The following is a 24,550-nucleotide window of genomic DNA, read 5'->3' as shown; positions in this document are numbered from 1 at the left end:
TCTTTCGGATGAGGGAAAATATGTGCCTTCAATCTCTCTTTGAGGCTATATAACACAACGTTCACAAAATTTCTGCTTTCTGTAAGAAAAGTAGATATTAATAATTTTTATTGTTTATGAATCAGATCTTTGTTTTTTGAATAGGTAGGAAATTATTTTTCCGAATCAGTTCCAATATCTAATACAATAAAAAGGAAGATGTATTCTCGAAAGCCGAAATAGATGCTCAGTCACTCTAAATCTGTATTGCCGTAGCTTTTGCAAAATCGCTTTTGTCATTTACGCCGTGACGTGGAATCGCTATACGAGCCCCCGGCATCGTTAAAGCAGTTGCTCGCGTTCAGAATCTTCTAGGGGTGAAGTTTCGGTACGTGATCAAACGGTCTCGGTAGCGCGCTACCGTTTCTCCATTGTGGAGGTATGCTGCCTATATGGACGGAGTAATCGAGTTGACGATAGTTGTGGACGCGCACGCGTATGTGCAATGTAATCGTATTAGTGACCGAGACAGCCGAATTCGTCGTCGGTGGCTACCGGTTGCCCCTCGTAAGTTCGCTAAGTTACAATCATTTCTCTAAGTCATCCATTTGTGTCGACCATTTATTTAGGTACGTTCCACGACACATTTATAAAATTAATCTTTTTAAGTCTGCAAAAAATAACGTGACATCTGTAAGATAATTAAATATTTCAGATTTCAATTTTCTTTTCGACACGAAGAGGAATCATGTGATTCGTTCTCCTAAATATAACTCTTATAAAATACAAATTCTCTTTTTTGTACTTTGTATATTTTTTACGATAAATTATTATTGCTTGCAATTGACGAAACTTTCGATAGTATAAGAGTAATGTTATGTGCATACCGTAGGGATATTATAACAAGTTTCAACTTTCAACTGACGCTAATGAATAATAATCCTTTAACTGGCGGCCATTTGAATTACACATTTGTATGAATATGCTTTATTCCTAAATACCGTGGCATTCGTTGATGCAGTATGTCAGGAAGTTCCGTCGCTGTTTGATTTTAGCTTACTCATTGACGGTTATCTTGCTATTTCATGTCTTTATCAAACCATTTATATATTGACATATATACAAAAATGACCCCCCCCCTTCTCTCTTTCTCTCTCTCTATACAAAAAATTTACATATTTCTACATCAGGAATTTATTTCTTTATCAAAGATTTTTCAGTTTTTATATTCGTACAATCAGTTTTTTTTTTTTTATATAAAAGACGTTATTGTTAGCAATTGTACGTTTTCTCTTGGAGGATGCGATAATAACATTCCAAATACCGGCAACACACTCTAGCGTAACGAGCTGCAACGACAGTAGCTAGTGCTGGCAAATGTTGATCCCCTAACTAGCGGCCAGCCGAGTTACACGTTGGTATTATTATGTTTCAGTTTAGTACTACTCGACGTATGTTAGAAAGTCACATCTTATCGGTTAATTAGTTATTGATAATTATAATAGTTTTTTATTTGTCTAAAAATAGAATATATTAAAAGTTTTATACTTCAACTTTGACAAGAGATATTTAACAAGATTAGAATCAATTAACCTGTATTAACAAGAATAGGACTTTTATTCCTTTCTTACTTATAAATTTTTCTACTTTTTGATTAAATTAATCTTTTTCTATTAAAAGAAGATTGATTTAAACTTAAATAAATAATGAATTATACTTATGTTCCTCGTAATTACGTAGGGACAAAATTTCAACATGTACCTCCAATTTTTGGCGACACATGCTTAAGAGTATACGATTTACACATTTATAGAATTTAACTGTGGCCAAATTCTTTAATTTTTATCTATTTATTACCGAGAGAATTTATACTTACAAATGTCTGGAGAGAGAAACGTTTTATATATATATAACATGAAATACGCACTGTGCGGCTTACTACAAAATGTAATAAAGACCTTCAAATCACGACTTGTTTGCGAAAAACCCTTCAATTTACGCCATTCAAACGTCGTATTCTGGGCAAGTTATTACCGTAATCAAACGAATGCAGTCCAATCAATGTAGATTCATGCTGCAGTAATACTTATCTGTTACCTAATATTACTTTGATCATGAAGTTCTTTCACGCCGCTATCAGTTTACGTATCAAAATATGCCATCTACATAATTTTTGTATGAAAATTTATTTATTTATAGATTATTTTATTTTTAAATTAATATTTATCGTTTTTATTTCGTCACGTTTAAGAACTTAAAATTATATTTGTATGAATACTTTGATTATAGACACGTTTTATGTACGAGCAAAAATATATAAAGATCTAATAGTCTCTTCATTCTCTCTCTCTATCTTTAGAACACATTATTAAGTTAGTCACATCTAATATTAAGCCATAAAAAAGTGACTAGTGTGGTATACCTAAATAAATTCAATATATATATATATATATATATATATATATATGCAATGGATATAATTTTAATAATTTTTAATTGTTTTATTCCTATTGTATTATTGATATAATTCACTGTTTCACGAGTAATATTTCTAATTCTCATTTTTTTCTTAGTTGAAGAAGGAAAATAATTTATAATTTCTCAATTGGCATTTTAATCTCGTAATTACCCAAGAATTTTTCACAATTTTTACACAACACTAATACGAATCACGTTACATCAGCACGAGTGCCGCTGTACCTTGAGTCCTTAGTACACCTCAAAACAATTTAAAGTCTCATAATTGACAGGAACATGTGCATCGCGTAACAGTATTAGCATTCATTATTGCGCGCGACGAAACTTCGGGCAAAAATGGATTTGGCTACTCGGCTTCGTTACGCTAATGGGCTCCTTGTTATCTCTTTAACGCAGTAGGTGCTCTTGGTATCGCAATTAGCATCATCCTATCAACTTATTTATCTTGCTATTTCGAATTTGGGACCGAACCTGATTGCCTGTTTATACTTGCCTGTCCTAGACGAGGGTGTACTGTTTGAGGGTTCTGAGGGCTGCTAAAGGGATTTCGCCATCGGCAAAAGTATGCAAACGAGTTTTTCGAGATAAAATTGTGCGATAATTCTCTTTCTTCGCGAGAGGATAAAAATTCTGCGATAATGTAATACCGCTACCAAAGTGTACCACACAACCAAGACAAATATTAAATATAGAAGTACAGAAAGAACATATTATTGCAAGAGAGCATAAACTTTAAAGTCGTTACACTTGCCTCGTAATTCCGATAATGTTTAAGCAATGGTAAGAATAGAATGGACAAAGATCAAACTCCACGTGAAACTTTTGTAATGTCTGCTTCTATCGCACTCTTTAAGTAAAATCAAATATTGAAGTTGCAGCCTTTTATAAACGTATTTTTATTAAAACTGACACTTGTTGAAATAGTTTGCGTAATTCCGTAGACATCGTAATCTCGTTTTTCTTTTTCTTTCTCACATTTATTGTGTCTGCTAAAGCTTGTCAGTACCAATAATAATGGCAGATTGTAATTATTGCATACAAGTCGTACAATCTTCTTTTTTCATGAAAATTTAAATGATTGATTAATTATTACATTACTGCAAGAAGGATGATTCTGATATATAATTATTTGAGAAATAAAATTTATATTATTGTTTTAATAGAAAAAGTATTTATGGATATTTATTTATCATTATATTACTTTTTCCAATTTATATTTCAAGAGAAACAAAACTGTGCGATTTTAATAAATCTAGAACATAATATAATTATTATTACATTATTTTATTATATTTTTTCTTACATTTTTCATACAATAATTTAAATTTTAATCCGAGAATAGTCATATCTAGAGTAATTTTTGAGTAAATCTGTAAAACTATAATACAAAGAGATATACAAAAATAATTATTTATGCAAAAAAATCTAAGTGACTATTTCCGAGTTAATCTCACTTTTATGTTTATTAAAAATCATCATTATTAATTTATTACATAATCTTATTTTTTGCGAGACGTAATAATTTAAAAAAAGGTAATTATGAGAAATATTTATTAATTTACATAAAGACTTTTAATCAAAACAAAAACAGATTTTATTCTTCAAACAAGTATTAAATTTAATAATCTTTTGCAAATAATATAATAGGTAAATCTATTATTCATGTTTTTATTTTAAAAATAAATAAATAATATAGATACAATGATTAAAGCTTGTTATTAGAGGTATGTATATAATATAAGATATACGCGTATCAATCAGACTGCAGTACATATTTGTTGAATTATAATTTAAGTAATAATATATTATTATTAAGTTTTTGAGACACTCCAATGAAATTAATCATACCAAAGTAATAAATAATTAATTCACAAAACGAAACAGGACATGTGTGTGCGACAGTAGTTTATTCATCTCAAAAATACATAATAAGAAAGGAATAGAATATTTAACGTGAGTTTATAACGCTTTGAATATTTCGGAATTATCAAAGAATATTTCGACGCGTTGTTTCGGCCTTGGTGTTTGTGTGTGATGCGCGGCCTTGGCGTTTGGTGTGGCTCACGGAGAATGGTTATTGTCGTATAAGTATACGGGTGCGCGTTGAGCTTACACGAGGTCACCGCGCTATCATTCGCACCGTGAAATTCGAGTAGGTAGCAGCGGCGAAAATCGCTCCTCGGGCTATTGTCTCTCGCGATCAATACCTATTATACCTACGAACAATTATTGATTATCGGATCACTTAATCGTGATTAATTAACTATTAACTATTCGCAGGCATGTATCGAAACGACAAATAGTTACCGAGATAGATGTTTCGTGCGGTCTATTCACTAATTCACTCGAAGCAAATAAAAATTGAGACAGATGAGAATAATTGTTTCGTTATATTTTTCAGGCGCTTGCCGTTTCTTTTTAATTTAATCACATGAAATTAAATATATGTCACGTCGCGCTTTAGATTTTCCACCTGTTCATATTTATTCGTCTATTATATTTTTTAGAATCGTTTATAACGTAAAAACAATACACGAATCATTTAATCAAATAAACTCAATTGTCAGTTGTGACATACCACCATTTATTATTACTATGTTTGTATGCGAGATTTATGCACCCAAGATATGTATTGCAAAAATTGTGTATTTTGATCGCAAATTTTGGAACAATCCATCACGTTTTAATTAGTCAATTATTCGAGCCATTAACTTTATTAATTGTATCTCGTTTAACAGTGCGAAGTAAAGTATGGTATATTTTTTTTTTTACTAGTGCTGTGTATGTGAAGAAGCAGCAACACTGGAACAAGAGAGGAGGAGGAGGCTCGGGGAGTATCGGGCAGAATAACCATAGGGTAAGTAATATTTTATTTTATTTATTTTTACGATTTCTTGTAGAATTAATTATCCCTGCAATAATGTATGGTATAGTTTGTTTCGTATTATCATGCGCGCATAAAACATCTGATATTATGTATTTTATAAGAGGTATTTAAAAATATTTTTGATGTGTAATATACACATATATGTATATCCATAATTAATTCTGCAAATATGTAACGATGAAACATATTATTACTAATACAATATTACTAATACAATATTACTAACTAACGTTGGTATATTAAAAATTTTAATTATTATTAAATAAAACAATTAAGTTTTTATTTATAGAATTTGAGACAATTCTATAATTAAGATGACAAATTTTTTTTGGAAATTATATAATTATTTTAATAGATATTTGCTAAAAAAGGGAAATTAATTTAACGTGCGAGAAAAAATAGTATTTTATTTATAATAATAATTATTTTGGGTATGGTAATAATTTAGATATATTTTTATTTTACCATTCAACATAGCTTACAACTATGTTGAGTTGTATAAATATATTATACGACTCCGCTGTTGTGCTTCGCACCGGTGGGTCATAAATTATATTTTATTTTAAATTTAGGAAAAACACGAATCTGTTAAAATTGTATTAGACATACACGTATATGCATACATACATACATTAATTTAGCAACAATATAAAAATATGATTTACAACTACGATATTTCATATAAGTCCGTGTTGATTTTAAATAAATGGGCTACTAAATAGAGGACAGATTAGGATCAGTATTTAATTCCGAAGTGCGTGCAATTATCGCTTATGCACACACATATATATATATTCATGCAAACACAGAACTCGTTATACTGTTTTATATTATTTATTGGCACACATTATGATGCCTTATTACATGACGAAATTTTTATTTCAATTTCCTCATGTTTTTTCTATCTCATGGCCGATAATTACGGAAGTAGATATTTATGTACAGAATATATTAAAATAAATTGATATTGATATTAATTTATTCTAATTAGTTTAATTAATTTATACAAATTGATATTTATATAAAAAAAAGAAAATTTTTATATATACATCTCTGGGAAGTTTAATTGCATTCGTGATCTATATTTTTCTCCGTTTCCAGTATTAAATATTATATAATAAGTGGCGTAAAAAAAAGAAATATTCAGAGTCTCTTTAAATATGCATGTATCATAAATATAGATGAAAAAAAGACAGTAACATAATTGTGATAAATAAAACACGTTGGTTATGTAACGTGTTCAAATTTAGTTTATTTACTAATAGAAATATTTATTTTATTAATTTATTTTATTAATTCTTTTAACGCGATTTTATCTTAATCTTATAATTAGCCCATCAATTTAATTTTTGATAATTTGCCTCTATATCAATTAGATAAAACGACCTGAGGTCTGTAAAGGAACAAATCTGAGGAATATTTTATATTTTATATATAGATGAATATATTTTATATAAATTATTAATATTTCTATCGAATGAGATGGAACGAATACAGTTTGCGATTGCGAATGCCGAATGCAATCATGCATATACGGAATTTAATATAGCCACTATATATACTATTTCTCCGGCGTATAGGCATAAATCGTGGATCTTTGCCGCTTCTGAGTTGGTAAGACCAAATGTAGTATTAAAATTTTCCGCATACCTATCTCGCTGGTACGTATATTACGTCGAACTCAGTTTCTTACGGATTGAACGTTGCGGCATTTGTTGGGAAATTGAATACCCACGGGTGGGAAAGAAAACAACATAATTTACGACGAGTAACGCAGTTCGCGTTACGATATTTATTTTCTTTTCTGCAAATATTTTATCAAATATTTTCGACAAATAAAATTTGAATAAACAGGAGGGAAGTATCGCGCTTTAATGCGATGGTACTTTTCCCTCGACGAATATCGGTATCGAGAGGTTTTTGTTCGTAAATGTACGTACAGGAGACACGGTACTCGATGCAGGAACAAAAGAATGGTTTCTCATATCGGGTTTTATATTCAGAATCGTATCGCATATTGCAAAGAAGTTCTTGTGTATTAAAGTATTTCTTACGACAGAGCACACGCCGCGATCGCTCGTCTCTCTCGAAAAGTTAGAGTAATCGTTATAGCATTTAAAATTATCGGAATGTTTCCGTATCTCTTTTTTATCATCATGAATTAAAGACATTATTGCACTGTGCAACCACCGAATTAAAGCTGTTCGCTATGCGACGATCGATTTCCCCGGTCTCGCATTATACTGAATGATTAAAAACGTCACGTACGTAATTATCATCGGATAACCATGTGTTAATTGCATTACAATTTAAATGTGTTATTTATTTTATGAAAGAAGGCAAGACAGATTCATGACTGTCGTGCATATAAAATGTATCAGAAATGTTTTTTTAATTAGAAAAATCCATTGGTTAGCAATTTCCACCAAATTCCACCTAATCTATTTTTAATTCCTTTTTACAAAATGGAGAAATTTGTTATAGTAAGATATTGTTTATACTAAATTATTCTAAATATAGTATTTGCAGTCTTTCTCGTAACATATTTTCCATTATATATTTATATGTGATTGCGTCTCGACAGTTGTTTAAAATGAGAAAGATGTCATTGTACTAAATACCATGCAATATATGGGAATTATTTACACTCACAGATTTGATTTTGACCAGAAAGTTTCGATTGAATAAGATTGCGCGAAAATCCCCGAAGAACCATGATCGGGAAAGGAATCGTAATTCGTAATCGTTTAATCAATAGTATATATTGATGGAAATGTTTACGAGCTACAATGTGCGCGAGGCGTTAATTATTTCCAGCTAGTTGGCCGATCCTATAGTTGATTGACGCGACCACGGACACTAAATTAGAGTTTCTGGCGGGCGTCGACCACCGTGCGGAAATTGAATTTCGATGACAAGCGCGAAATATTAATGGCCGATGCGCCGTTACTCTACCGTTACATAATATCCATTCCGGCCTTCGCGCAATAGTAGAAATTGGGCGCAATTGTGGAATAATTGCGCATAATGGCCCTGCGAAAATATTACCGATTCATTGAACCGGTGTGCACGTTTACGCGTTAAAGCGCGAGAGCCGTTTGCCGCGAAGAGAATTGCAAGTGTCAGCATTACCCTTATATATACACGCAAAATTTGTTTGAACGTTTACGTGAAGTCGTAATCGCGAATAATGAGCAGCTCGTAACATATTGATCTATTTCAAATATCACTCGATTTCATTTAAGCATAAATCGTATATCGGAGTCGGATTTCGGAACGCACCCGACGATCCAATGAGAGAGCTCTTCCTCGAAAACGAATTCTCTCTCTTCATTGGGCCTTCGGCCTTCGGCTACGTTCCGACTCCGATTTATTATTGTAGAACCGACATTAACGAAACTGTAGTAATGCGTGACGTGACATCAAGATCCGTTCTATTCTATTTCATTACGAATCGTAAAAGTTTATTTTCAAATCATTCTTAAAATATGTACAGCGCTTGAAAAAATAAATAAATAGTAAATTATTGTTTTTTTGCAGACATCAATTTATTTGAAAACAAATAAATAAAACTTGTTTCCTCCCAATTTATATGCATATTGAAAATTGGAATGTATAAAAACTTTTAAGTTAATTTTACGGTATAAGTGAAAAATATAAAGTATTTATAAAGTATTTATGATAGATTTAATTTAATTTATTGATTCTTTGTTAGGATTCATTGTTAAACGTGTATGTACATATTTTATATCCATTTTTCTAATAATAAATATATGACTATAACATTAAATACTTTAATGTTATAACTTTAATAAATAACTTTAATGTTAAATACTTAAATATTTTTAATTACGTTTTCTCGTAATAGTTCTTAAAAACTTTAGTGCAAAGCATTTTTAGATAAAAAAGTTAAAAAATAACAAGATGTCATAAGATTATCAAATATATTTACGTACCTTCCGTATCCGTAATTACTGTACGTGCAATTTGATTTAACTAGGATTTAAGAATAAGAAAGTTACACGCTCAATAACGGTACGCATGATAATCACAAAATTGTCGAAAGAGAGATGTAGAAGCGCGGAGAGTTAGATCTGCAGAAAATTAACTGCTCTCAGTTTGAAAGGGTATATACCTATATCCAAGTATAGAAGCGCGGCGATCGATTCGCTCGTATATCGTTGTGGCATAATCGCATTTGCTTGCTGTATTTTGTACAAAGAGTCCATAAAATCCTCTTTCGAATGTCCGATGAATGAAGCTATTACGGCCGGCTTCGCGAGCTCATTCCTGAAATATGCTTTGTGCTATCAAGATTTTCAAATTTGTCGCTGCAAATCCGCACCTAAATTCTTACACCGTCTATGAACGGGTATATTTTATTATTCCGGCGAGTCTTTATTTCTCAGTAACGCGTGGGGCAACTCGATATAAATCTTACTGTTAAAAACGTGCTTTACTGTGACGTCCATTACAGATGTATTCTTTCAAATTTCATATCACATCTTTCTTACAAAGCGTTTATTAATTCTCTCGAGTTTTAATGGAAATGGCTAACTACAGCTGAATTGTATAATGGATTAATTTTGCTTTAAATATATGAGGTATGATGAATAATACTTAAAACCGGAATTTTAGAAAAATTGGTACATTTTTAAATTGTTGAAGTTAATCTGAGTCGAAAATTTTTCGGCTTGCAATAACTCCAATAATCTACGCACGTTTAATTTATACAGCTATTTCGTTGCATTTTAAGTTTTATCTCGTGAAAAGCATGTTTGCCTTTCAAAAGGAAATGTGCAGAGAACCAAATCTGGTGAATTTCTGGTGAATTTAGCCCTTTGACTCTATCTCTTCTCTTCGAATTGAAGAGTTTCTTGAAAGGCAAGTGGTTTTTGCTTCATTTCCAAACAAATTCACCAAATGTGCATAAATAATGAAAGAATTGTTGCATAAAAAATGAAGGAATAAGTATAATTTATTACTTTTTCTGAAGTTCCAGTTTTGATGTAAATATACTATCCAGGACGTATTGATTGTTCTTTATGTACGGTATAAAACTTGCGAATAAATGGTTAGTATACAAAATCTCATTTACGAACAAAAACTCTATGATAATTTTTATCAAAAATATCTATAGAGGAAATAAATAATTGTTTCTTTTTGCTTATATTTCGCGTTAATCCGTTTGTGTACGCAACGGAATTCAGAATGCGCCATCGAATACGAAATAATGCGCACAATGGAACGTTACTAAATCCGAATCCTCTATCGGCGGAATTACAATACAGTGAATGGCAAAAGGTTATAGTAGCTATTTCTCTCGTTGAAAACCGAAGTTGCGCAGGGATTCAATTCCACGGGACGGCAGGGAATCTACTTTGCCGTACACAGAGAACGACCGGAGAAACTTCGTTTCGCGCAACTAGGGAGAGTTGGTCTAATTTCGCAGAAAAGATTAGCGAAGAGCTAATAATCAGATTATCTGCTTTAAAGCATGCTTTTCCTATGTTTCTGCTCTGGTTACCCGGTTGTTTCTCGAATTCTATGTCGACCAAAGTAATTGTTCCCAAAGATTTGATACTCTCTAAATCTGAATCAGTGAATAGTACGGCTGAATCAGTGATATCAGTGACTATTCACTTATTCAGATTTAGAGAGTATGTCATATACGAACATCATTTTAAACATTTTATATGATTACTGGTTTTTTTCCCCAAAAATTTGTACTTTAGTTTTTTGTCGAGCGCGTCAACGCTTCTTTCAAAAGTGATATTTGAACAGCAATTTCACCAGTGAAACGGATAAGAGAAATGACTCATAAACCATGCATGTCAATATCGACAATCTATCTTGCAATTTTGACCTCAACAGATTCACACCGCTTTTTCACTGCGGCCCATATTTCTTCTGCGCATCCATTTCGCAACAGTTGTTTCTCTGTTGTTTTTGTCATAACAATAGATAACTAAATATATGTTCTGAAATAATTGTTTTGTAATAACTTAACTAAAAAAAGAATCTTTCATCTTATTTTTATTATATACTTTTAATAAAATGCAATTAGACAAAATTAATCATCGTTTTGATAGCACGTTGTAAGTTGATAAATACCAATTCTATTTATCAATAGATGGAAATAGTTATAGAAATATGGATGTCTAAAGACTCTCTTCTAAAGGTATCAAAACGATGCTTGAATCGGGAGAGATACAATATATAATTCATACAATGCATTCTTACAATAACCCGATAATTGGATATACGAAGACGCGATTGAGAGTCCCGTTAACAATACGTCTGGCTTCGATTTTCAATAGTTGGTTTTGACAAGCACTTGCCTCTCTCTATACAATATTTCATAGACGTACGATACGGTAAATATAGCATTACTATACGATCTGATTTCAGCATTGTATCTCACAAATAGTATTCAAACTTCTCCAGAACACTAGTATGCTTCTAGGTAATCAACAATTAGAAATGATAAAGAATTTTATTTATATAAAAAAATCAATGCAAAAGATACGGATTTTTTGCAAAGTTTGCAAGTTATCCATACGTGCTAATAAGTTATGATATGCAACAGTAATAACAGTATGATATGTAAGTAATGCACAAAAATAACGCCCACCGACTCAATAAAATTCATGTAGCGGCAATTTTATCACGCTGACAATGTAGCGTTAGTTTTTATACATTTAATAGCGTGTATATACAATAACAAAGTCAATTTGATCCGCGGGCGCCGGGAGAAAGTTGTTATAATAGTCGATTATAATTAGCAAGCGGATATGAGGGTATATTAACTACGCGCGTTGCACCTCGTTATCCCGCACATTCGTTAAAATATAATTGCGAATCGATAAAGTGCGATCCCTCCAGAAACGAGACGAAATCACGCTATTGACGGGATAGCGCGTAAAACGCGATCACGAAATTATACCCGCGGTGATTCTTTCTCAACTCTCGGAATGAGGTGTTAATAAGCGCAAGAATTCGCTGAGGAAAATCGAATATATACTGCAAAAATCGAATAAAACGAGATTCCAGGCAAAAGGTAGGAACTTTTTTCTCTCCCGCGGCCTAATTATACGAAATCGTAATTCAACCAACCGCGATAAAACCGAGATTCCACCTAAATTCCGTACATGGAGGTGTCCGAGTCTTTCTGCATAGATTGAATAATGTGCTGCTAATGTACGCGGAGTAAAACGCGAGGATAAACGTGATGATATCCGAAGAGATATTCTGCATGTTTGCGTAAACTTATAGATTGCTAATACGTATTTCTCATCCGGTGTTTTAATATTATTAAATTATATAAACTCAATTTTTTTCATTAAGCCGCGCGCATTAACATACGAAATTGCGATAATTTTATTTGCGTGAATAACGCATAATCGATTTTACTTTATTGCGTGATTTACTTTATCTAATAGCGTAAATGAGAAAATATGTTTTATCCATTTTGCAACTGGCGTATTTAATAAATGACTGTTCTCGGGTAAATGAAAATGTTTTTTTCTGGCAGAACGGCTGAACGACATGCTGACGTGATTATTAGTCGCGGCTTCGATATTGTGGGACGCTTCCTTCGATTTTATTCAATGTTGAAAAAAGTAGATACTAATAACGGCTTTAAATCGAATGCGATGTCCTATCGATGGTACAACCGCAGGTGCATTATTACTTTCCGAAGAGTATACCATTGAATAAATTCTTCTCGGTTTGGTTTTATTATCCGACCCACGCAGCGGACCGTTTAGAAATAATCAGCAAATCGACAACTATGTATAGGATATTGGCGATAATACTAGCTAGGTGCTCGTGGATCGATAATTTGCCGGGGTTACTGATTGAAATTTGTTCATACATCACTTACTCCGGCTCGGAATGCACCGCGTTGATTGTGAGAGATTTATCGATGCCGCGCGTCTATAACAAATTAAAAAATCAAGTATTATTGACCCGTTACGCGCCGGGCGTGTTTCAATTTTCATTCGTGATGCAATCAGTGCGTTGGTAACGAGTCAACTTTTGGATGACGAATTAAACGTTTTAATTTGCTCGCATCGAACCGTTTGTTACTCTTGAAACGTGAAATGACAAGCACCTGCAACATTTACACATATATGTATATCTCTCCTCTTTCTCTCGCTATATCCTCGTTTGTATCTATTCCACATAAATTGACAAATTAATGACAGATTCCTTAAAAACTATAAAAATATTAACAGTCTCTTAATTTTAATACAATTAAAGACAATTTAGTTCAGAGTGCTTAAAAAAATGTTAATGCTTAAATGGAAGTAACTTTTTTCGAGAAACAGAACTGATAGACATAGAAATAACTTTTTTAGAAAAACAGAACAGACCATCATTGTAATGTGCAAGATCTCCGACCGAAAATTGCGAATATAATTACAACAATATCCAGAAATGTACCTCGGGAGACCACCTGGAGAAGATTCAAAAAATATGTTGACCATATGATGGTGAACAAATGGAGACTTTTCGAAGACAAAATACATTTGTTATACAATATCTTGTGTTATCAGTTCTGTTTCTGTAAAAAAGTTACTTTTATATAAGTGTTAATGTTTCAAACACCCTGTATTTAAGTAATAAAATTAATTTTTAATAACATAATTTGCTTTGCGATTATTTACGGTTAAAAATTTACTGCTTTAAAACTTGGTTCGCTAAACTTAAAAATTCAATTAAACGTATCTGAACTATTACACTATTGAATTCTTGCCAAAATAATATCGACCTTAAAAAGAATCGTCAAATTCTAACATGAACGATTTCCACAGTAGGAGTTTTATATAGGATACTCTGTATAGAAAACATTCACATCGTGGTTAATTAAATAGCTAGAACGTAGATAAATTGCGCAGACCAGCAAAAAGGGAAAATGGTGACGGAACGGCAATATAGAGACACGGTGGCGGAAAATTCCGGAAAAAAATGCAGACGAGCGTGGTGTTATTAACGGGAGCGGCTTACGAACGTAAAACGCAAGATGTCTTTCGGTGGTTGTTCTGTCCACCGTGTACCTTGAAAGAATTCATCTTGCCACAAGAAACTCCGAGATCGCGATGGAGATTTTTCGTTGTTAATTTAAATGAAATTCGCTGTTTTGCTCTTGCGTTTATAAAAATTTACCGTATAAAAATTCCATTATTTTTTAGGTAGAATTAGTATCGATTGCGCATACGGTACATGTAAACAACGTAAAAAGAGTTTTATCTAAATTTCGAACTAATCGTGACGGAATAGAGGTTATTTGAGTCTGAAAACTTGATTAAATTATTATTTTTAGAAATTTTTATAAAAAAATACGACTAATCGGAAATTATTATTTTCTGAATTTTGAAGATTTTGCTTACAACCAAGAAGGTACAATATGGAAACGAATAAAATAAAAGTGTGAAATAATGTTTGGGCAGTCGGGACAGTAATTTGGAAGCGCGGTAGACAACGCGTGCGCACATACGCGGCCTGATTTAATATTATTTTCATTTCGCGAAATGAAACTTTTGACATAGCAGACCGTTACTTTTTCTACGCGTCCCTGGACATCGCGGTGCTCGCCCGCATTGTTTCCACGTTTCACACGTCGACGAGGACCGCCACAGCGATTTCTCATGCGGTTAGCGTTCGAAACATCCCCCCCTCTTCCGCCTCCATTCATTTACATTTTACATGCTTGAGGCGACGTAGCGCATGCGAGATGGAACTTAAGCTCTGGTACTGGTGCCCTGTTTATATTAAAACACGCGAAAACGTCCGAGCGTGCAACATAGACGAGATTATGAGACGTGGACGCGTTTAAAATTTAATGTGCTTTTACGCCGATGTTAGATATAATGTCGTAGGCACTCGGAAAAAACTTGTTTAAAATATCTTTTCGTGATTCTGCGTCAACGCAATTGAAGCTAAAGAAAATATCTTTATAACGAAGCTAAACTCGAAGTATCTTAATTATTTACTCATTGTCAGAAAGAAAAACTTTTCACGCAAATACATATTATACTTTAGATTGAAACATTATTATTTATATTTGTGAAAACGATTATTTATATTTGATTTCATCGTTTTTTTAAACATTGATATCATTTTTCAAAACATGTTAGATACGAAAAAGATATACATTATCGCTTCCTTGATTATTTTATTTTTTTTTTAATTACGGTAGCGATTTGATTTGACCGTTACTTTGGTTATCATTGGTTATTAATAATAGTAGAAAAATGTAACTTATTATTCTTTGTATCTATTTATACACAAGTATAGAAAATAGCGATTTTTACATTGCATTAGTAATGTTTATGACTCGTAAATTGCACGCATCTGAAAATTAGAGTTTTTTATGTGAACATACATATATACATATATGCCTTTGAATAAAGGCATGTAATAGATTCCGGGCATGGGTACGTATGTGGGTACGAAAATGGATAATGTCGCTGAAGGTGGATGATCAGGCAGGAGGCGGCAAGAAGTACCATCGATTCGGCGCACAGTGCATCCGTGTAATCCAGGCTATCCGCAAGTCGGCTTTTTATTGCCGAGACGACTAATTTATCTCTCCAAACCCCACCGGCGTTTCATACATAAATCCTGCTGACCGCCTCCGCGCCATCGATTGCACACCATTGCATTGGCTCGCATGTGCGATGTCTACCTGAAAAGTGACGTATCCAACCTGGATAGCTAGGAATTCTTTGTATCGAGGAGTCCGATTTGTCAGAGATTTTTTTCCGGTTTCTAACAAGTGGATATAGTCACGCTATGAGCGTGATAGTATAATAAAAACGTTATTTTTTTTACGAGGGCGATTAGTATCTATACATTAGTGTCGAAATATAAATTTCTTTTAGCTTTTATTTTACACTCAAATAACAGAAAAGTTTACATTCATTCTATAACGAAATAACGAATTATGATGATTATAGTGAAAACTTCTCTCAAGCTTCTCTGCTTGAAAGAAATTCAACCAATTATTATTTATGTCGGACGTTTACTCGTCGTCAGCGGCTAACGCGTTGAGTCGTGCGAAAAATTACATTAATTGTACCTGACGAAATTTCACGCGTTTCCACGCGCTGTTCCCCGGTGCGCCCAGCTGATGCAACAACTATCCGGTTAGCTGGCCGCACTGTGCAGCATCCGCCTCGATTCCGGTCCGTGACGATAGCATTGGTGGATGCATTAAATCCGAAGCGGAAGCACGGGGGCTAAAACGTAACGAGAACATTAGCGGAGTGCTAGGTAGGCTTTTAAGTACTTACCCCTTCTGCTTCACTGCGGAACCAGCACCTATTACTGCGCTCCTGCCACCGACGCGACGTCGACGTCCTTTCTATTTCACGCACCGCATTGCCGTTACCTTCGCCCGATACATGTTAGTCTCTAGTTAAAGGTATAGTCGTAATTGTACGTTACAGTCACCAGCCTCATTTAAGAACTGCAAGACGCAGTCTAAGATACACTTCGTAGAACGACGGAAACCTAAATGCTTCGATTCTTATAATCATGATAGACTTAATTAGCCACTTGCAAGATAATTCAAATTATAGTGAAAAAGAAATATTATCTAGGGCCAAATATTTATTATTATGTTTTTTTTTCAAAGTCTTCAAAGAATACTATAGATTCGGAAATATAATCAATATAATCGTATACTGTCAGCCATTTTAATGCTGAATCAAAAATTGACTTCTAAATCTTAACTATATTTTACATTTTTTACATAAAACAAATGATAAAAGAGATCATTACAATTGCACACATATGTATTATTTTTAACAGAGTATATAATGCGATAATTATTTTATAATGAAGATTTAAATATACGTAAAGATCAAATTGAATTTTATTCTCAGCATTAATCTCAATTTTTTATAATTAAATATTTGTCACTTACTTATGAAAAACTTGTCATTTATATATTTTTTTATAACGCATGTAAAACAATATTATATTCTTCAATCAGATGCGTTTGTATTATTTTATGTATTATGACATTATGTATTATGGCATTATTTTTTCGTGAGTACTTATTATGTGAAGTCAAAAGGATTATTATATAAACTGAATAGCATATTTCCGAACATACTTTTTAGTTCGATCATCCATTTGTCTCTCACGAAACGATCGGCTGATCCAACTGATACGGTAATGATTGATGAATGTCTGGCAGAGACACCGATTATCTAACGAAGGTTGGTGTATGTAAAAAAAAAAGTATGTCACGCAGAAAGAACGTTGAGATAAAATATCGTTCAATATATAATTCGTTTGAATTGATAGAATTTACTTTAAAATTGTATTTTATTTTATGATTTGTTGCATACTCTACATGTCAATTAAAAATATTAAAACAGGACGCTTAATAATTTTACATTTTTCAATGAGAACTTGACATTGTTTTATATAAATGTTATGTAAAAAATTTAATATACTAAAATGTACATATTAAAAAATATATAAGCGAGGTGGATTTTATAAATACTGATCAAAAAATGTTTAATCGCAGAAATTTGAGATTAATGCTTTCGAATAAAATACAATTTTAAGTATTCTATCTTTCTTGTAAAAAAGTAAAAATAGAAGATACATTTTTTAAGTGATTTATAATTTATTCTGCACGTATGAATCTAATTATACATAGCGTACTAATTGCTTTTACATGTTCTTAAATTTTGTTCTATGATTAGGAAAAGATTTCCATTTCATTCGTTTTTTCAAATTATAAATGTAGTGTCGCAAATATATCTCGTACATATATAGTGCCAGAAGTATTATAAATTTTGCATCCGATAACGCTTGTTTCATTGTAGTACTTGGGAGAAATGAAGTAACTATCTCTTTTGATAGCGCCTAACCATGTTGCTTAATTTTATGCAGAGGCTTATCGTGCCCCATTTCTACTGCCTCGTTTTTTTTTCAAATTGTGAAATGTAGAGCATACCGAGGAAAATCGCTGCGCAGCAGCGTACTACAGTCTGGAGAATTCCTCTCCAGGTAACCCTTGCCAGTTATCTCGCACAGACTACAGCTTTGCATAATGACTATTACTTTCCTCAGACGTGGATGGGACCGTCCCCATGAAATCTTGTATCTTTTCTACATTTTAAGTAACTGCTTGCTACACCACTTCGAGCACGATCTCGATACAATTAGCAACCAAACTACTGCATTATTAAAAAGTACTCGGGATATCTGTTTCGACATTTATATATAGTAGAGAGATTCTTTTTTGTTGGAAAAAAATGATTTTTTAATTATGCAAGCATATAATTGAGAAAAAGAATATTTAATCTATTTTTTTTTAAATCGTGTAAAAATTAGAAACAAGATATTCTTAATACTATAATAATATGAGGATAAAGATCGTTTACTTGATACGTCAACCGATCAAATTGATATACATTGAAAATAAGAAATTAAAAGTAGAAAACGTCAATCTGTTGCGATTGTACGAGATAAAATGTCTCGGAGCAATCCGCGAAAAGCTTCCATTTTTTTTTTTACATGCATAAATGCACCGTACCGGAAACTTGCGCGACAGCGCAAATATGTTCCTATCCCATTGTACGTTATATCTATATTTAAGCACTGTGCCGGATAACGCGCTTTCTACCATTTAAGCGAAACGTACAACCTGCACGCCGTGTAAACGGTACCATCGTGAGGGAGAGTCGAGAACATATACCGAATAGGCGGTAGCTAAATATCAGGATTTCGTAGTAAGTAATGTAAATGTATTCGCACGATTCCGCGGCGCAGAAGCAGGATTTCAAACACTGAGCACAGAATACAACTGCAAATTGAATTCGTGGCGCCACGTGGCTATACCGTAGCGCACGTCAAGTTCTGACGCGTACCAACGTTGAAGTGGACGTTAACCAGGAATTTATGTAGCCCGTCTGAGCAGATAACATAATTAATTGTGGGAATGGCAACGCGAAGCCGCATACACTGAAACAAAGCGTTATATACGAGCATAAAGCAGAAGATTTATCTTTTTTTGCTTAAGCAATACGTTATCCGATAATAACAATAGTGTTAAAAAATGTATAACTAAAAATTAAAATATTAATTATTAATACTTTAATATAGATCGACGGTTGACGCGACTAATTACTGACTTGATAGTTACGCATGTTTTTGATTATTGTTTCCAAAATAAATTGAGATCTCATAATTTTTAAAATGTATCATTAATCTTATTTATAGTTCTCTCGTATAATAATACAGAATTATTAAAAGAAATAATTAAAAATCATTTATTATGATTATGAGATCAGACTTAAGCGAAGCTCATTTCTTTGGGATATATATAAGTCGGGTAGTATCATTATTCATATCACTTTAATTCATGATCACAAGCACCAGATGATTAAGCCGGTTATATAACAGGGTCTAACTATTCAAATTTCGTTTGAATCGACCGATGAGCAAATATTTATTTGCAGATATATCACGTTTCCTATCTTTAGCCAGATAGTTTTATAAACATTTGTCACGAGCAATTGAAACGTGTCCGTCCAGCGATATGATCGATCGATCTATTTTTCATCCGCGTCCAGTCCAAGCGTATCCCGAGCAATTCTAGTACAAAATAGCACCACGTAGAATAGGATTGCAAATCAAGATATTAATCAACGGACGAAACATTAATTTTATTCTTGCAAGTGCATTTTTTAAGCGAAACGAGACAGTAATCAACGCAACGAAAAGCCTAATAAACCGGATATCGTTACTTGCAAGAGAAGTGATAATAAAAATTTATTTTTTGCTCGTGGCGAGAACGTTAATCAACAGAGTATAGGGCCTTACAACGTGGTCATAATTTTTTAATTGGGGGTGCCTGTTCCATTCGAATTTTACAACTTCGACGAACTCGGGTCATCGTTGTCGGCGGCGGCGCGGGCGGCGGCGGCGGCGGTGACGGCGACGAAGCGATCGACTGCTCGAACTCCAAATACGAACTTTTTAATTACCACTCGTGGGAATAATGGATTCCGATAAATAATGGTAAAGCAGTTTTCGCCGTGACGGCAAACAAGCGCGGAGGAAAAAGCGGAGCGACGACAATGAACACTTACCGTGTTTACGCACGGTGAAAGGCCGACGTCGAAATAATAGATGTGTTCGAATTCAAGCGGCTTTTAAAACAATTCCAAGCACAACCAATTGTCCGTATATCAAAATCGGTGCTTCAACGATCGATAGGCAATCTCGCGATCGCTCTGCCATACGCGCGTATTAAAATGCGATTCCGAAAACGGAACTTTCGATTAGTTTTTCTCGTTACACGTTTGCACTATGATTCAACGCTTGATGAAAAAATAAAGGGGAAAAAATGTTATTCATTCATATAAATTTATTTGAGATCAATTTTTTTTTATGACAAGGATTATTTTCTTTTTTATGAATGGAAGTTTTAAATAGAGTTTACGCATACATATATTAAAAAATTAAAAACTGATGTTAACAAAAGCAATTTATATTTTTGGCCAATTAATCTATGATACGTAATTTATAAAGTAATTATCATTTTTTATATACAAACACTTTTTATTACATTTATAAAATTTATTTATACTTCTTGATTTGAACGTAATGATTTATTTACTATAATTTGCATTGCAAACATTTATTTCCTTGTTGTTAATAAAAACAGTTAGACTTCAATTTGCTTAATAAAGAAATATATGAAACAAATGAATTGCTTTTTTCTTCGTTTCTTGTGTACCGTGTAAATTATGATTATATGGAAATTATATTCTTTATATAAAATTATATACGTGACATATGTATATTTCTCTGTTTTATCATTCTTACAAGAAATTTCAACGTTGCTTTAGACGGCATAATATTTGAAATCGCGACTCGGTACTATTTAGATGCTAACGAGAGCGGTATTAATATGATGTGTGAGAACAATATTCGTCGAAACTTTTATAACTGGAGGATCCACAGCAAACCGGAAGATCCTTTTGAGTGAAGATTGCGGCTTCTAGCTTTGCTTTAGTGCGATCTGCGGTGCTTAACTGTAGTTGCGCAGCTGCGATCCATTTCCACGAGGCATGAAACTTTAAAGAGGGTGGCTATAGGAAGGTGGAGTGTGCAACAAAAAAAGGGCTCGTCGCCAGGCGGAATCCCATTTGCAAACGTATTTTTAACGAGTTCCTGCGGTAGAAAAGGTGTCCGAGGTCGTCGACGTCGACGACGTCACCACCGTAGTCATCGCCATTGCCATCGCCGTCGCCGTCGCGGTCGTCAGTAGGACGCGAAGCAGAAGAATTTTTGAAACGCGCGCGATAGGAAAAAATTTTCCCAAGAAATAATTTCCGAGAATACACTTATTGACGACGTGCGGCGAATTATAACATCTAAATTGCATTAATTAAGTGAAATAAAAAAAAACGTTGAAATTTTATTAATGATGAAATCAAATTGTTGAAATGTCAGATCTTTTGACGCAAATCGTTTTTTTAGGAAATATTCAGTAAGCAAGTTGCGGTTTAACAAAAGTTAGAAAATAATGATTAATGATTTAAATTAAACGCGATATTAATCGTTATTTAATCTAGAAATATATTTTTAATGTACTAATGTCATATTGTTTGCAAATATTTTTAAAGGTATAATTTTATCAAATCTGGATTATTATGATAGTAATCTTTAAAGTTATACAATAATGGATCTTCTTTTGGTTTATTTTATATTTATAAGAATTTTTTTTACGCATTTGATCATCTTAATTACTTATTTTTTTTTTATTAGATATACTTATTAGCAATGATATTCTTTAAGGACGTTCTCTCGTCCTTATACTAGAGAAAATCGATTTTCTTATAGGATTTTCTTAAAACTGTGAATATACGTTAATTTAGGTGTGCTTTATGCGTGGTATAAATTTCAGTACCTTTTCCGGTATAAAAAATCAAGATACTGAGCCTCAAAGTTTCAACTTTTACTAATGAAAAGGTTTTTTAGGCCAAACGGTAAAAAATACGAGGTTGGCCAAGAGAACCAAAGTTGCACCTCTCGTCGAGTTCTATAAGGAAAAAATGCCAAAATTAAAAAAAAATTTTAAATTGTTTTTTGAAACTTTGAGGCTCAGTATTTTTATTTTTTATACCGGAAGAGGTACTGAAACTTATACCACGCATAAACCACATTTAAATTAACGTATATTCACAGTTTCAAGAAAATCCTAAGAAAATCGATTTTCTCTAGTATAAGGACGAGAAAACGTCCTTAAGTTATTAATTTTGAATGTTGTACTATGTATATTTTCTTTTTATATAAAATATTTTATAGCATATTTTTAAAGATTCTTTGAGTTAATAATTATTTTGTCTCTTTAAAATTTACATTAAAAGCTAGAAAGCGTATGATTAAAATTATAAAACAGCAAAGAATAAAAATATGAAAATTTAGATTTTTATACTTTTATGTGCTTTGTCATTTATAACATAATTTAAATTAATTATATTATTTTTCTAGAGAATATTATTTACTTTGTATTTACATAAAATTACACACTCCAAAAAAATAATTAAATCTGTCACTCTAAAGTTAATCAAAATGTAAATTTTTTAAACCATCTATTGTAGATGGTATTTTATCCTATTTATTACAAGAAATATTTGCAATTTTATGTATAATGTGCAATATATATTTATATTTTTAACTAGAGAAAGAAAGAGAGAGATATATAGAACATTTAAAGCAAACTTGATAAAAGTGCATTCTCTTATTGATGCAATAATAAACGACAAATAAACAATTTATAATAAGTATGAGATTATACGATCGTGTAAGATATACAATCAAACAAAGGGAAAAACGCCGAAATCGGTCAGGACTGGATTTTGCTTGTCCGAATAATATATTAATTCTTGAGTGACTTTTTATGTACAATTCTTTGCCCTGGCAGACCACGCGCCGTTACTTTCGGACATAACGCACCTTCAACCAAAGCCAGAACGATACAATTACACAATTAAATTGATATCAATTTAATTATATTAAAATACACACACACAAGAGAAAAATTCGGAATAAACGAATATGCGAAAATTACGGGATATTGTGTGATTGTGTCGTTCTGGCTTTGGTTTGAGGCTGCGTTATGTCCGAAAGTAACGGCGCGTGGTCTGCCAGGGCAAAGAATTGTATGTAAAAAGTTACTCAAGAATTAATACATTATTCGGACAAGCACACACTCAGAAAAGATTTTTAGATACAATACTATTAGGATCAAAATAGGGCCAATCATATTTAGTATTGAAAGAAGAATATATTTTAATCTTAAATAGAGGAATTCTTAAATCTAGAATAATTCAGAGAAAATTAGAGGGATAGCACTAAGATTATTTTATTCTAGATTTAAGAATTCCTCTATTTAAGATTAAAATATTTTTTTTTCTAGAAGTCTAATTTAAGATTTTTTCTATTTAAGATTAAAATATTTTTCTTTCAATACTAAATATGATTGGCCCTATTTCGATCCTAATAGTATTGTATCTAGAAATCTTTTCTGAGACAAGATCCAATCCTGACCGATTTCGGCGTTTTTCCCTTTGTTTAAACAATTTATGTTTATTTAAAAAATATCAGATATCTCTCAATAAACATATATTGATGGCAAAAATTGATCGAAATCGATTTTGTCGACTTTGTAACTTTTCGAATTGTCGACATTCGATTCTACACGCACCTTTCTTAATTGGGACACGTTCTCCGGTATCCTGAAAATTCCCACGCCGCGACTGATTTATAGGCAATGATAAATTTTCTAACGCGGAGTATCCGCGGAACTCCCGAAAGGCATTGATATGGATCAAGCAGCATTACGTACCGGCGTCATCAGTTCCCGCGCGCCTCGTAAAACTTTTATATTCCGCAAAATGAGTGCTTGACTCGCTCCCAACCCCTTTACGCGGCTTCGTTTGCTCTTCCGACCCTTGTTCCAAATATTCCCAGTACGGCGACGCAAGGTTTATTACATACGCCGAACCGATCTCCATTAACCTAAATAGGAAACCGTCCGTACATTGTGCTACGTGGTTTAATTAAAATTGTTCGAAAATTGACCGATATGCTTAATGCCCCATTGGAAACTGTGACGATTACGTATCATGTACTATTTTCGAGCGCTACTCGACGCCGCGGTAC

General features: G+C 32.8%; 1 long non-coding RNA gene across 1 annotated transcript in view; it reads left to right on the top strand.

The window, feature by feature from the left end:
* LOC143902065 (uncharacterized) overlaps positions 1-24,550 on the top strand; it is a 117,988-nt gene that overhangs the window by 4,805 nt on the left and 88,633 nt on the right. Inside the window, exon 3 of the long non-coding RNA XR_013258253.1 lies at positions 5,233-5,314. This is a non-coding gene — a long non-coding RNA (uncharacterized LOC143902065). The remainder of the gene's footprint in view (positions 1-5,232; positions 5,315-24,550) is intronic.

Source organism: Temnothorax americanus, unplaced genomic scaffold (assembly GCF_048541705.1).
Source record: "Temnothorax americanus isolate GAGA-0224 unplaced genomic scaffold, ASM4854170v1 Scaffold100, whole genome shotgun sequence".
Lineage (NCBI taxonomy): Eukaryota > Metazoa > Arthropoda > Insecta > Hymenoptera > Formicidae > Temnothorax > Temnothorax americanus.
This window is presented reverse-complemented; position numbering and strand designations above follow the sequence as displayed.